The sequence below is a fragment of the Pogona vitticeps genome, chromosome 2, assembly GCF_051106095.1.
Source record: "Pogona vitticeps strain Pit_001003342236 chromosome 2, PviZW2.1, whole genome shotgun sequence".
Taxonomy (NCBI): Eukaryota; Metazoa; Chordata; class Lepidosauria; order Squamata; family Agamidae; genus Pogona; species Pogona vitticeps.
In genome coordinates this window covers 167,202,047-167,215,403 of record NC_135784.1, presented here as the reverse complement: position 1 = coordinate 167,215,403, position 13,357 = coordinate 167,202,047, and the positions used below count along the sequence as shown (strand labels likewise).

The window sequence follows — 13,357 nt, the reverse complement described above, 5'->3', positions numbered from 1 at the left end:
AAAAAGAGCAGGAAAGGTTTTTTTTCCTGTTCTTATCTTGGATTTCTGTTCTCAAGTAGAAGCAAAATTTAGCAAATGGAGCTGTTCTTAAGTTGGATTGTTCTTAAGTAGAGACCCCACTGTAGTTTACAACAAGGACAGGCAGACTTCAGGCTTGTAAGGGTTGCATTTGTTTTTACCCAAGGCTTGAGGTCCACCAACAAGGGGCAGACAGGAAGCTGGGGTTCAGGAAGGCAGGCAGATGCTTCAAAATCAGTGATGGGGGTGAGGATATGCTCAGCCCTGGAATTTGCACAAATACCTATCATATGTGTCCTTCCACACAAACATCCAGTCTTGATTTTCCCCTTACAGTGCCTTCTTCAGCAACCTTATCTGGGGAGTAGGTGATGGTGTGACTTCTCCATTATTGTATGGTATAGCAGGCAACTGGGAGTTGGAAATCTTTGCAGATCTAGTGCAGATCACTTTGGAGATCCACCAGGATCCAAAGTAATCTTCAACCTGCACCAGTCCAGAATGTATGTTAAATATCTGTCAGCTTTGTACCATGATATGTACTGCACACAAACATGCAGTGTTGGCCTCCGTTCACCTTCTCATCTCTGGCACTAAAATGGAAATGTGGGTGTGCACACATGTGGATGTGGGCATGCACAAGGGCACAGCCACTCGATATAAGCATACACCCAACAGTGCCACAGAACTTTGTGCTCCACATGTCCAAGTGTGTAATGTTGCTGTGTGAGCAATGGCATTTGAGGCAGGTTCATATGTGCCCCCTGCCCCTTTTAGCCCTGCACATGAACAGCGAGCAATTGCACACGCTGATGACCCATGGCACAAACCACTCAACAGGATTTCAGAGAGACAGTTTTGTGTGAATGCACAAGAGTTTTCAAACTTGTAGGGATGGAGAAACCAAAGGCATGAGGTTTTGCCTTGTTAGGGTCCTCTTCACGGTACTAAGTTTCTGCCATCCTGATTTATTGTCCAATAAAGTCTTGGCAATATTCATTTTTAAACTCCAACAGCCCAGCCCTTCCCAGCGGTTTCCAGACAGACGGTAGCTGTTCTGTATATGCAGAGGAGACCCATCAGCAGATCAAAGCTTCACTTACTTTCTGATGTTAACCAGTCAAACTAACTAATCAATTATCTGTAGGAGAGGGAACCAGATGGTCCTCCTGAAGCCTTGTGAATGGTGGGGCAAGACGGATGATTAACTCAGTACAGTATCTGAAACACTGGAATGTCCATCCATTATTGACACTCTGAACCCAAGTCCTTCCACAGAAGAAGATGGTAACTCTTGTAAGGTAAAGCCACCTAGAGTGGTCGAAATGACTAGATAGGCGGGGTATAAATACAATAAATAATAATAATAATAATAAAGGTAAAGGTTCCCCTTGACAATTTTTGTCCAGTCGTGTTCGACTCTAGCGGGTGGTGCTCATTCCCGTTTCCAAGCCATAGAGTCAGCGTTTTGTCCGAAGACAATCTTCCGTGGTCACATGGCCAATGCGACTTAGACACGGAACGCTGTTACCTTCCCACCGAGGTAGTCCCTATTTATCTACTCGCATTTGCATGCTTTCGAACCGCTAGGTTGGTGGGAGCCGGGACAAGTGACGGGCGCTCACTCCATCGCGTGGATTCGATCTTACGACTGCTGGTCTTCTGACCCTGCAGCACAGGCTTCTGTGGTTTAGCCCGCAGTGCCACCACGTCCCTCGTAACTCTTGTATGGATGTTAAATTGGTAGGTACTGTAGTTATGGCCACATTGTCCATGCCATGCTCAAACAGTTTTTTCCAGGCCATCTCTGATTGTTGTCGGTATTGTATGGTTACTTTGGTTTGCCAGGTTTTCGGTTTGTTTCTTTGTTTGTTTACATACACCAAATACTTCAAAACATGTTTAGGAGGTAGTAATGCTTTTATGACATGGCTTCTCATATTTTGAGAAAAAATATTGCTTCCCTGGCCCCATAGTCTGGGGCTCTCCCTATTGATCTACAAAGCTATACTGTGTGTTACAGATGTTGTCATTCAAAGTGCCGCTGCTCAGCATTCCCGCCAATTGGCACCTTCTCCGTGGATGATACTCGGTTTCCCCTGCCCCCATTCTTCTGCCATTCCTCAACATACAATGAACATTCTGTTGGAGTTTTATTTGCAACCTCACATGCTCTCTGTGGTTTGAGAGACTGGGATGAATTTTTCTGGGCTAGGGCGAAGGTCTGTCTTTGTTGTTGCTTAATCCTTTAGTCGTGTCCGACTCTTCGTGACCCCATGGGCAATTCCTTCCAGCTTTCGTTTTCAAAAAAAGCTCCACCTCTCTGCCGAGTATCTTTCCCGTCTGTTTTTAGTTGGTTGATATCAGGAGTTGTAGTTTGATTGGCACATATATGTGAAGTTAAAAAGCAGCATATACAAGTCTGCAGTTTCAAGCAATTGTAAGTAAAGGAATGGGTTTTTTTTTAATTCTGTCTCCTACAAGTATCTCAGAGTGAGTTACTGAGATCTTAAGTGTCAGTTAATGAGAAAGGGATGGATTCTGGGAAACTTGTAGCTCTTATCTTCTGTGGATCACTCTGAAAAGGACTTTTACCAGAAAATCAGAACTCTGCAACACATTCTGTGGCCCTTGAGCATGTCCCTTCTTCATTGGGCCATGAGCGGGGGATGTCCATTCCCCGTTCCAAGTCATATTTTAGGTGACTTGGGATTCACCAGCATAGACACAGACCTCATTCTTTTTCAGTTCACTGTTAGAAAGAGTGATTCAGGGCCCATTCAGTCAGCCATATTTTCCCCAAAATATAACTGGTTCCTGAATGTTATGGAAACAAGTGGACGTTTGGGCCAACTCCTTTAGTGTTTTTTTTTCCTTACTGGGTACCACCCTGTTTGTTTTTATTCTGCATCATTGTGTTTTCATTATTAAGTGCCTAACAGCAGCAAGCAAGAAGAGTTAGGTTTAGAACCCAGTGCTAGCTTTCCTCAGCTTTCTGAATAAAGTGTCCAATATCTCTCTGTCTTCTTAATGTTCATGTTGCAGCTAGATATGGAGATGAGCATGGAGCTATTATAAAATTATAAAAAGCCCCCCTCCAAATAAAAGTGGGGGAAGGAGGCAATTTTGTGCAGAGTTCCCCCCTCCTCCCCGTGTAAAGCACTTTACTTGAAATGCCCAGGATGACACTGGATTATGTCGCGTCTTCCCTTTGTTTCGCATTATTGGCTGCTGTCAGAGTAGTGGACAAGGAAATATGCTGGATGCTGATGTTATGTGACATGATTTCATAAGTGCTCCGGGGTGTGTGTGTGAGAGAGATTGCAGTTTTTGTTCGTCCTCACATCTTGGCTTGCGCTCAGAGGAGGGCAAGGGCAGGATCCTTTGGCCTCCACAGGATATGACTCTGCTTTAAAAAAAAAAAAAAGGCTCAGTGCATTTTAATCTTCAGTGATGCCCCGAATAAACTTAGGGATGTTATTAGACACACGTGATTTTTACGAAAGCAACCTTTTCTTGGGGTTGTATTTTGGCACAACAATATTGGAGAGAGGCACACACACCTAGACTATGTGATAGTCTGTAGATTTAACCATTTTCTGAATGTAAGAATGAGCCAGTAAATGCTTGAGTCCCTTTTGTAGCCATATTAGACATGAGACTGAAATGCAATGGGGTTGATGAGAGAGAGGGATCAATCCGTTCACCAAATAGTGTGTCTAGAGGCTCAAGAGGGAAGTCATGGGAAAATAAGTAACATTTCAGGTTCCTATGGAGTAATAATGGCACATTTACCAACTGAGCAATAAAAATAAAGTACATTTGCCTTGGAAGACTCTAATACATAGAGAATGGTTGCCCACCCAAATGGAGTTGGGGGGAATACAGCTCCCATTATCCTTATCCCACACAGCCAATGATAGGGATGATGGGAGTTGTAGTTCAAATTTATCTGGAATAACATTTTGCATAATTCTGGTTTGGAACTATAATTCCCAAGGTTCTCCAGGCAACACAGCTGCCTAAGGGAATTCTAGGCATTATAGTTCTGAGACATAAACATCCACCATTAATCTGAAGGAATCCAAGGTGTCCTCTACCTAATAAATGCAGTTTTATGAAAGATCTTTTTCATAAGGTCTGTGTTTGTAACGTTTCAGTCACACCACTGAGGTTGACTAGGCCTGGAGCTACCACTTACCACTGCCTTGATTCCGAAGTCTGTGCTTATCATCCTGTTGTGTGTAAATGAATTATATTTGAAATGGCTAAGCTTGGTCTGGATTGTGTCCCTATGATGATAAATCATGGCCAACAAAGCCTCTGTGCTCATCCACACTGTCTCCTGGGTGGGGAGCATCACCTACTTTTTCACCCCGTCCCCTTATATGCCTTTCTTTTTCATACATTTAACAACATGTTATGTAAATGCCTTGTGATAGCCATTCAACATTTCTGTTTCAATTGTGTGCTTTCCACGTATGGCCATCCAGTCTGAGATTGGAAAACTGGCCTCAGGTGGGGCTAGGACAATTCAGACCAGACCAGCCATCACTGGGAGGCCCCTTAAAGGTCTCTGTCTCTTTAAAAGCCACCCAGGATAAGGAAGTGCTGATGTAAGAAGATTAAAGAGTCATCCTGATGGGGATGGATGTTAATGGAAACGTCTCACTAAGTGGCTGACGCTGAGCATGGCCCAGAGGGCAGCGACACGGTGAATCCGTCATGATAACAGCCTCGGCTGCCACTTTGTAAATCAAGCCACTCTCTTAGCTACAGGCCTCCCACCAGATCAGGAATCACCTTCTGTATCTAAAAGAGGAGCCATCTCTCACATCCATGACCGGGAGGGGAGGAAGAAGCTCTATTGCAAGCATGTTACTCTGTCCTCTCTCTTTCTCATCTTCCAGTTCCTGGCTCACAGGCCTCTACTTCTTGCTAAGGACTCTGAATCCCAGGGGCTACCTTGGGCAGATTTTGTTTGTTTGTTTGAAGGCTGCTCCAACAGGGACATTTCTTCCGATCACTATTATCTTCTGGTTTTATTTTTATTTTTTACCAGTGATTACTGGGCCTTGTGTTGTGCTATATCCCTCCTTGCCCCTTTATCCCTGTGCCTCTACCACTTGACCTCTTTACCTGCACTGCTGAGAGTGGCCAGCGCTGAAACGTCTTAGCACCTCCTTTCCTGCCCGGCCTTCCTGATCCCCTGCCCTACCACCAGCTCTTGACATTTCTCTTTGCACAGCCATTGCTGTCACTGATGCCACCTATTTTTTATTTTTTCCTTCCCCCTCACCCACTGTTTTCAAAGTGCCACAGTGCAAAAATCAAATGGTGTACAAGTGCTGCATTATTGCCAAAAAGAATGGAAAATTCAGGGGTGCAGGTTTCATAGTGGTGTAAGGGATTTTGGTTTTCTGCTCCCTTTCAGCAGTTCAGTGAGGCGTTCACTGACGTATATACAGTATGACTAACTAGTTTTTGTTTCTCTTTTTCATAAGCTTTCATGTGTCTAAGCATGCTTCTTCAGATGAATGAAACAATGTGAACCGACACAACCACTCCATTCATCTGGAGCTTATGAAGATTAGTCTTCTAGGTGCCACCTCACTATTTCTGCGATAAATTGCTGCAACAGACTAATATGGCTACCTGCTACCATTACCTTATCCACTGAAAGTGGTGAAATAGTTAGCCCACTTTGAAACCCAACAGGCCTGAGAAGTTCTCTTGCTTGAGGTGAAGAACAAAATACTTGCCTTTGTCTTGTGCAAAACTGAAACAAACAAGTAAATTGGAGAGTGTAGTTATACCTGTTCGGTTTCCCTTTAACAAACTGGGCTTCCTCCTATGGAATTCTGTGATTTGAAGTTTGGTGCCATGGTTAGAATTCTGGGCTGTCGTTCAAGGGAGAGCACAAGAACCCTCCGGAAGAGAATCTTAAGTCCGCCTCTGAACTGCAAATCCCAGGATGCCATAGGATGCAGCCATGACACAAAACTGCTACTATGTGGTGGAGAACAACTATTACTTCAACAGCTCTTATTTGTACCGTGACAATAGGACAATATCCTCGAACAGGCTAATGTGTGTTTGGGAGGTGCAGGACAGGGTTAAAAGTGCACTGCCTCCCTCTGTTTATGTGGTTAGAATGGGGTGGGCAACTTCCCAGGACTGGGTGTTGCCCAGGACCCCCTGAACACCCCCACTGTGAGCTACACTGCTGCTCCTGAAACCCAGTAACCAACACAGTAGTTGACGTCAACATTCAGAAGCAGCTGAGGTGGTTCTCTATGGTGCCTGTGGGTGAGATCACAGGGAAGAGTGTCTTCCTTTCTAGAAGGGGCAAATATTTGCTCTGTTCTTCTGTTCAGATGCCATGAGAGATTCAGTACAGGGGGACAGTTAGTGTGTTGGTCTAGGGAGACCCAGGTTCAAATCCTCAATCAGTGATGAAGCCCAATAAGCTAGTTACTTCTGTCACTGCTTTGTTGTTGGGAAGACAGGAAAGGAAGCATATGTGCTGCCTTGCTTTCCCCTCAGGTGGATGGATTGGACAGGAATGTTTAAAAAAAACACAGACTAACAAAAAACACCTAACAGGCTAAATTACTTGTGTGCTCCTTGGCTAGTCAGTCACTGGAGCCATAAGAGTTCAGAAAAGTTAATTTTTTGGCATGCAACTGCTAGACTTTCCCAAGCTCCAGCTGGAAAATCACTAGCCTATGTGACACATGTACTAGCTTCTATCAAGCCACATGGTTATTTCTCAGGAAGAGAAAACAGCACCAGTGTTTTAAGCACAGGGGAAGCAGAGCTTGGAAATTATTTGTTAAACATTAACTGATTAACTTCATATTGGCTGACAATTTTAACAGATTTGAAAGCCACTGTTTAAGTTGAGATTTAATGTTTCATGTTATTTCAAACTGCTATTTTGGGTAGTTGAATTAGGATGCTCCTTACTCTTTTTTTGGCCATTTTTGTTCACTCTCACAGCTTGTTCAACATGCAAAATAACATGTTCATGATGCGTTATTAACTATTAATGCCACAAACATTTGAAAAGGTTTGCTAAAATGATTAATATTAATGAATGAAATTCTTAATCAATAATAATGAATTGGCTGTAATGTTTCCAAGCTGTGAGCAAAAGTGGTTTGTATGTCCTTTTGCCCTTAAAAAACACATATATTTTTATGTCCCTGGGAAAAAAAACAAATAATAATAATCATGTAAGTCACAAGTATGTTGAAAAAAAGCCACAACCCTGGGGAAGGAGGGGACTGGTCAGTGTCCATGACCCCATCAACAAATTTTTCTTTAATTCCCTAGAGCAATTTTACAATTGTTTTGTGAAGAGTTTGTGATTACTATTATTGTTGTTGCAAAAGTGAAGAACAGACAGAAAGACATAAAACATGGGGTGCTCAACACAAAACTTGTCTGGAACGCAAGGGAGGGCTAACACTGAGCGAGTCCAAAGTCCAAGTTGCAAACAACACAAGTGCCAGACAGGTTTCAAAGCTGGGTCCTGCTACACCAGATGAGACATCAAAATGGGTAATTAAGAAATGCAATTTTATATTGTTTTCTTTTGTATTAGCATATAAATAGGCTTGCATTTTTCTCCATGAACAAAGCGTGCGGAAAATGAAGAATGCTGACCCCCCACATCCACAGAAATCTGCAACAGTGTTTCACCAAACACACATACCCTCTCCAGTAGTTAGAAAGATTAGTTTGCCTAGCTTCAAAATCAACGTGTTGAGAAGTATGGATCTTTTTGCTCTACTATAAAGGTTTTTGGCACCCCGTCTGGTCTCCCTATAAAAGTAAATTATACCCTGCAATCATATCATCCCTTTTGACAAGCTGAAAGGATTGCAATCCTGAGGCCCCATCTCTGTATGGCTTTTCCAAGCCCTCAAATCATCCTTCGGACGCCTCCCTACGTGCACTTCAGATTTTTCCAACATCCGTTTCACAGAATGTATGGGTGCCAAAGCCTGACACAGCTGCCAACAATGTTTCAGCAAGGCTATAATATTTTCCTGTGTTTTCTTACCACCCTGCAATAAATCCATCCAAGATCCACATATTAAGCCCCACAAAGGAAAGGGGAACTCGGGGTCAGAGGTTTTAAGTCTCAAACGTGTGTGCATACCTTTCCACAGATCTTTTGCTACTGCCAGGGAGCCTTGGGGCCTCTCCAGATGATAAGAGAGGAATCTTCAAATTGGTTCCCAACCAATGGTGAACACGACAGCTTGTAGCCCTCCACAGGTGGCTGGATGGCGACTCCCGTCGTCCTTTATCATCTGTTAGGTTGACTAGGTTTGATGGTCGGACAAGAGCTGGAGGGCCACAAGTTGCCAACCAGCGTTCCAAATGTGATAGCAGCAACACTAGATTTAGGATCAAACTCTAGGGTTAGTGGGGTAATATATCATTGCTGCATATTTCATATGCAGGGGAGTTTTGATAGGCCAGGGAAAGGGAAAGGAAAGAAAGAGATCGTGACGGTTGTCTGTTTTTTAACTGGCTCCACTCCCATGCCTTTAGCAGCCGTGGGCAGAACAAGAATGAAGAATACGACGCTTTCCCTGCAGGGAGGATGAAATGAAGGGAGGAAGCTTCAGTTGCTGTGTTTCATCACTCAGGTGCTTTTAAAGACATAGGAGCTGGAGAAGTAAAAGGGCAGGTCATCTTACTGGGGAACTGTGTTGTGTGGATTTGTTTTCTTGATATTTTGAAAGGAAAAAGGAGACCAGCTTTTCGGAATCATTGCAGTTATAACTTGAACAACATTTAGATAAGACAATATTAGCCAATCTTCAGGCTTTCACCCGGATTTGTAAAGCTCCCTACTCCCTTCTGCTAAGTGCTACTATTTATTAAGCTTCTGTGACACGCACAGGAGCAGGCCTGGGAGAATCGGACCATGGCAGTGCGTCATTGTGATGGCTGGAAAGCTGACTGCAAAGACCAGTAACAATCAGTGTTGTAAAAAGAGTTTTATGCCCTGCCTAGATTCCCCTTAGTGGTGAAACTGAAAATGGGAAGTTGAGTTTTCCTGTAGTGCAGAGGGAGTCTACACTGCCTCTCAAGAACTAGCTTTATCTTTCTAAGATGAATGGAGGAAAGGTGGAAAGAAGCTAAAAAGGGTCTCTGTCGTCTCTGGCTGGAATCAGAAGAAGCTGCTACACTTGCTTGAGAGATTTGGGTTTTAGTCGACCACGTCCTGAGGTAATTGGTTCTATAGTTGTACAGTGGTAACAGTTAAGATGTTTATCCTGATATTCAGCCTAAATCTGGCATCCTGTAGCTTGAGCCCATTATTATGTGTCCTTCAGTCTGGGATGTCCTACCAGTACCACCCTCAGAGAGTTTCCATGGCTGAGCAGGGATTTGAACCCAGGTCTCCTGAGTCCTAGTCCAAAACTTTGTCCACTATATCCGTGGCCCTCAACCATGGACCAGTTGGGGGGAGTGTCTGTGCATGCAGGGGCATGGCACTCTCACACGGGGGCGCTCACAGGGGGGCAGGAGATCAGTGTCTGCGACCCGGTCCTGCCTAGGCCACAGACCACTGCCAGGTTGCGGACTGGGGGTTGGAGACTCCTGCACTAGACCACACTGGCTCTAAAAAAAAGTAAACACACATAAAAAAAGTAAATTTTGAGCAGTCACAAAAAGATTCTGCCACAGGTAGGGGCACAGCTTGAAAGTAAATGATGACAAGTAACCATTACATGTAACTTTTCACTTTTTGGTAACAGATAGGAACTATAGTTAATTTTTACTTGTAACAAGTAACTCCTAAATTACTTAGATACAACAAGGAGCATGCACATACTTTCAAAAATTAATTTTAAAGTGCATAACATGCATTTCTAGAGGCAGTTTAACAGGAAAGTAATTTTGCCATTCTTTCACCAATGCTAAGTTTCAAGGGAAGTATTCTTTGTTTTTATTGCTTGCACTTTTATAAATATTTGCAATGTGCAATAACAGAATTGGCCACTAGATGGAACCAGAGAGCATTACCCTGCAATGCACTAATAATCCACAACACACTGAATTACCTGTGTGATCAGAGCAATTATAATGACAATGCAATAATGTAACATCCCAAGCTCTGATTATGGGAGTTGTGACTTGTGTACTCTAACTACAACCACCTAAATGGCTGTAAGTAAAACTGGAAGAGGTTCAGTTTAAATGCGGTTACTTAAGTAGAACAGACTCAGACTCCCTGGTGCAACTTCACAGTGAGTGAATGTGCATTTCCCTCACTATATAGTCACAGTCTTGGTGAAGCTGTACCTCATATAAAAACAACTATAATACCAGTTACACCAGAAAATACCAACTTATGACAACTCTAACAGGGTTTTCAGGGTAAATTACATATATTTAAGGAATATTTTTACTAGTTCCACCACCATCCCATTGAGTTTCTATGACTAAGTGTGGATTCAAACCCTATTCTCCAAAGTCCTAGTCTGTCACTCTATCCACTATACCACACTGGATTCCCAATGGGTTCCCAGAAAAGACACTACTGTACTCTCATTAAATTACTCTCATAATATAATATAATGTAATGACACTTTCACAATTGGAAAAAAGGAACTATTTACCAAAATGAGTCATTTACAACTATTAATGCCCAAGCTCTGGTGTGATGTCCGTTTGCTGCAGCAGAAAACCACTCACCTAGACTTAACACACAGATTGGCCACTATATAAGATCCTTTTGAAACACATTCCAAAATGCTTACTAAAGTGATACCTTTACTCAGACAACAAAAAAAGGTGCAAAGAAAACTGTGGAGAAGCACAGACTGTGCACATGTTAGAAAGAACTTCCTTCAGGTGGATGTAAAAAGCAAGCACTGTGTGGGGTGGGGGAGTAGAAGGGGAGAAGCAGAGACGGCAAGATATTAAGTCCTTGTTCTCTGCAAGCTGTTACAGGAAGTAATGCCATAGGGTTGCTAGAAACAAAGAGCTTGGCCCCTTTAAATGATAATAGTGATAGATATCATCCAATAAAGTCCAGAGTCTCATTAGGAACCAAAAAAGCAGCCCTTTTTTGTCCTCCATCTTAGTCAACAGAAGTCTCCCCTCTGTGAACTCAAAGAACATCAACATAAACAGCAGCAAAGATAATGAAAAAGGTTAAAGAAGAAAGTGGAAAAGTAGGATTGCATGAAAAAGATGAAAATAATGACTACTGAAGCTTTATATAACCTTAATGTTGCAAATCAATAAAGAAATAGAAGCTGTTGAAGATTTTCTGTACCTTGATTCAATTGTCAATCCAAATGGAGAGGATGGACAAAAAATAAGATGTAGAAGGGCAGCTATAAAGGAACCAGAAAAGATCTTTATGATAATAATATGTCACTAGGGTCTAAGACCAAATCTGAATGGTATTCCGATTTTAGAATCACAGAAGCATAGGAGATGGCTATCATACTGCCTCTCACATTCTTCTCTTCTCCAGGCTAGACATATCCAGTTCTCTGAGCCATTCTTCACAAAGTTTGGTTTTCAGACCTTTTCCCATCCAGGCTCACCCTTCTGTAGATACTTTCCAGTTTGTTGGTCTTCTTGGCGCCCAGAACTGGACACACTATTGCAGCTGAGGACATATCAAAGTCGAATGGGGTGGTACTATCGCTTCCATAGATCTGGACACTGTACTCCTATTGCTGCAGCCTAGTACTGAGTTCACCATTTTTGCTACAGCCTTACAACTGTGGAGTCCTGTTTAGTTTGCAGTCTCCTAAACTAAGACTAGAGTTGGGCACAAACTGCTGGTTTGTGTCAGTTTGTTTATAGGCCAAACAGGTGTCCGGGGCTTCCTAGTCCCACCTCCTCCCATGGGCACCCACTCAGAGGCAGTACCCTGGCTTCCCTGCCCCACTTCTTCCAGCCACTTCCTCCAAATGGATGCCCACTGCAGGGGGCAGGGCTGTTAAGCGGCAAAACCTATTCAGTTGATAAATGAACTGGTGCGAACCACCAAACTGGCAGGTTGTGCCTATCTCTAGCTAAGAACCATGTGTCTAAGGTTGCCAGATCTTAGGGGTGCCAGCTGGATTCTCAGGGAGCTGTTGTACTTTTTCAGTTCTCCAGAAGGAGAGACAAATCTCTAGGCAAATGGCATTAAAGGAGGAGAACGACTGATTTATTTGTGTGTGATGTGGTTGTAAAGCCTGGGTGCCCACCTCTATCTATTCCCACCTTGCACCCGGGACTCTCTGGCTGAGCATGAAGATCCTTGCATGTCTGCTGTATTTGTTCAACACTGGTGCCTCCAAACGTCAAGGGTGATTGAGTGCATGTACTTAGGTCCATCATGCCCTTTGGAGCAAGGCCACAAACACTGCTGAAATCTGTTCTTGCACAAAACATGGCAACAGCAGAGCAAGGCCTGGGGAAAAGAATACCTCTCTGTGGGCAAGGCCTATTGCTTATAGGGTTGCCAGATGTCAGGCAAAAGGAGGACATGTCCTCCTTTTTAGCCTAATGTCCTCCGTCAGGCAGGCAAAGATAAAAACCTTTAAAATGTCAGGCTTTTGTATATTTTATGTTATAATTTTGGATGGGAGGGGAAGAGGTGGAAGGACCCCCTTCCCCCTGGCTTTCCACGCCCCCACTTGCCCGCCCACCCCCGGTATTTTGAAAATAAGCCTCCATTGAATTTATTTTTAATTTTTAACATGACTGTTTCTTCGTCGGTTCACCAAGAGACATTTATTGGCAGCTATTGTAATAAAATTGTATTGATTGTGGGTTTAATCTGGAACGATTCAAATGAAACATTCAATATGTCCTCCTTTGTCCTCCTTTTTGGTACCCATGTATCTGGCAACCGTAATTGCTTAGCTGGCAGAGTTTTTCCCAGGTTCTGAACCCTTTCCCCCAGGATCCCACCCATACCGGTGGTCCTTTCCTTAATCAGTTGTCCAGAAACTGTTTCGTTCTCCCTCCCAAACCTTGCCTGCTCCATCCTTCTGACATCACAAGAGTCCACACCTGTGACCCACCCCTGGGATCACATGGGCCTGCTCTGTGACATCACAAGGGCCTGAGATCTTGGGGGATGGCATGCTGCTGACCTGGCAACCCTACATGGGTTGAATGAAAAGCCTCCTGTGCCAATGATATACCTCCAAGCTAGTTTCAGAGTTTCCTCACTCACTTCTAACCAGGAAGGGGAGAGGAAGTTTGGTAAGGAGCTGCGCTTCCAACCCACACTGTCTCCTAGCCTCCCTCCTTAGATCATCTGGTTTCCATCATCCTCCTGTCACACAGATGAACT

The 13,357-nt window shown here is 43.5% G+C and overlaps 1 long non-coding RNA gene across 1 annotated transcript in view; it reads right to left on the bottom strand.

Annotated features, from left to right (window-relative positions):
* Positions 1-11,730, bottom strand: part of LOC110074446 (uncharacterized) — an 84,177-nt gene extending 72,447 nt beyond the window's left edge. The window contains exon 1 of the long non-coding RNA XR_012084036.2: positions 8,189-11,730. This is a non-coding gene — a long non-coding RNA (uncharacterized LOC110074446). The remainder of the gene's footprint in view (positions 1-8,188) is intronic.
* Between the last annotated feature and the right edge of the window lie 1,627 nt (positions 11,731-13,357).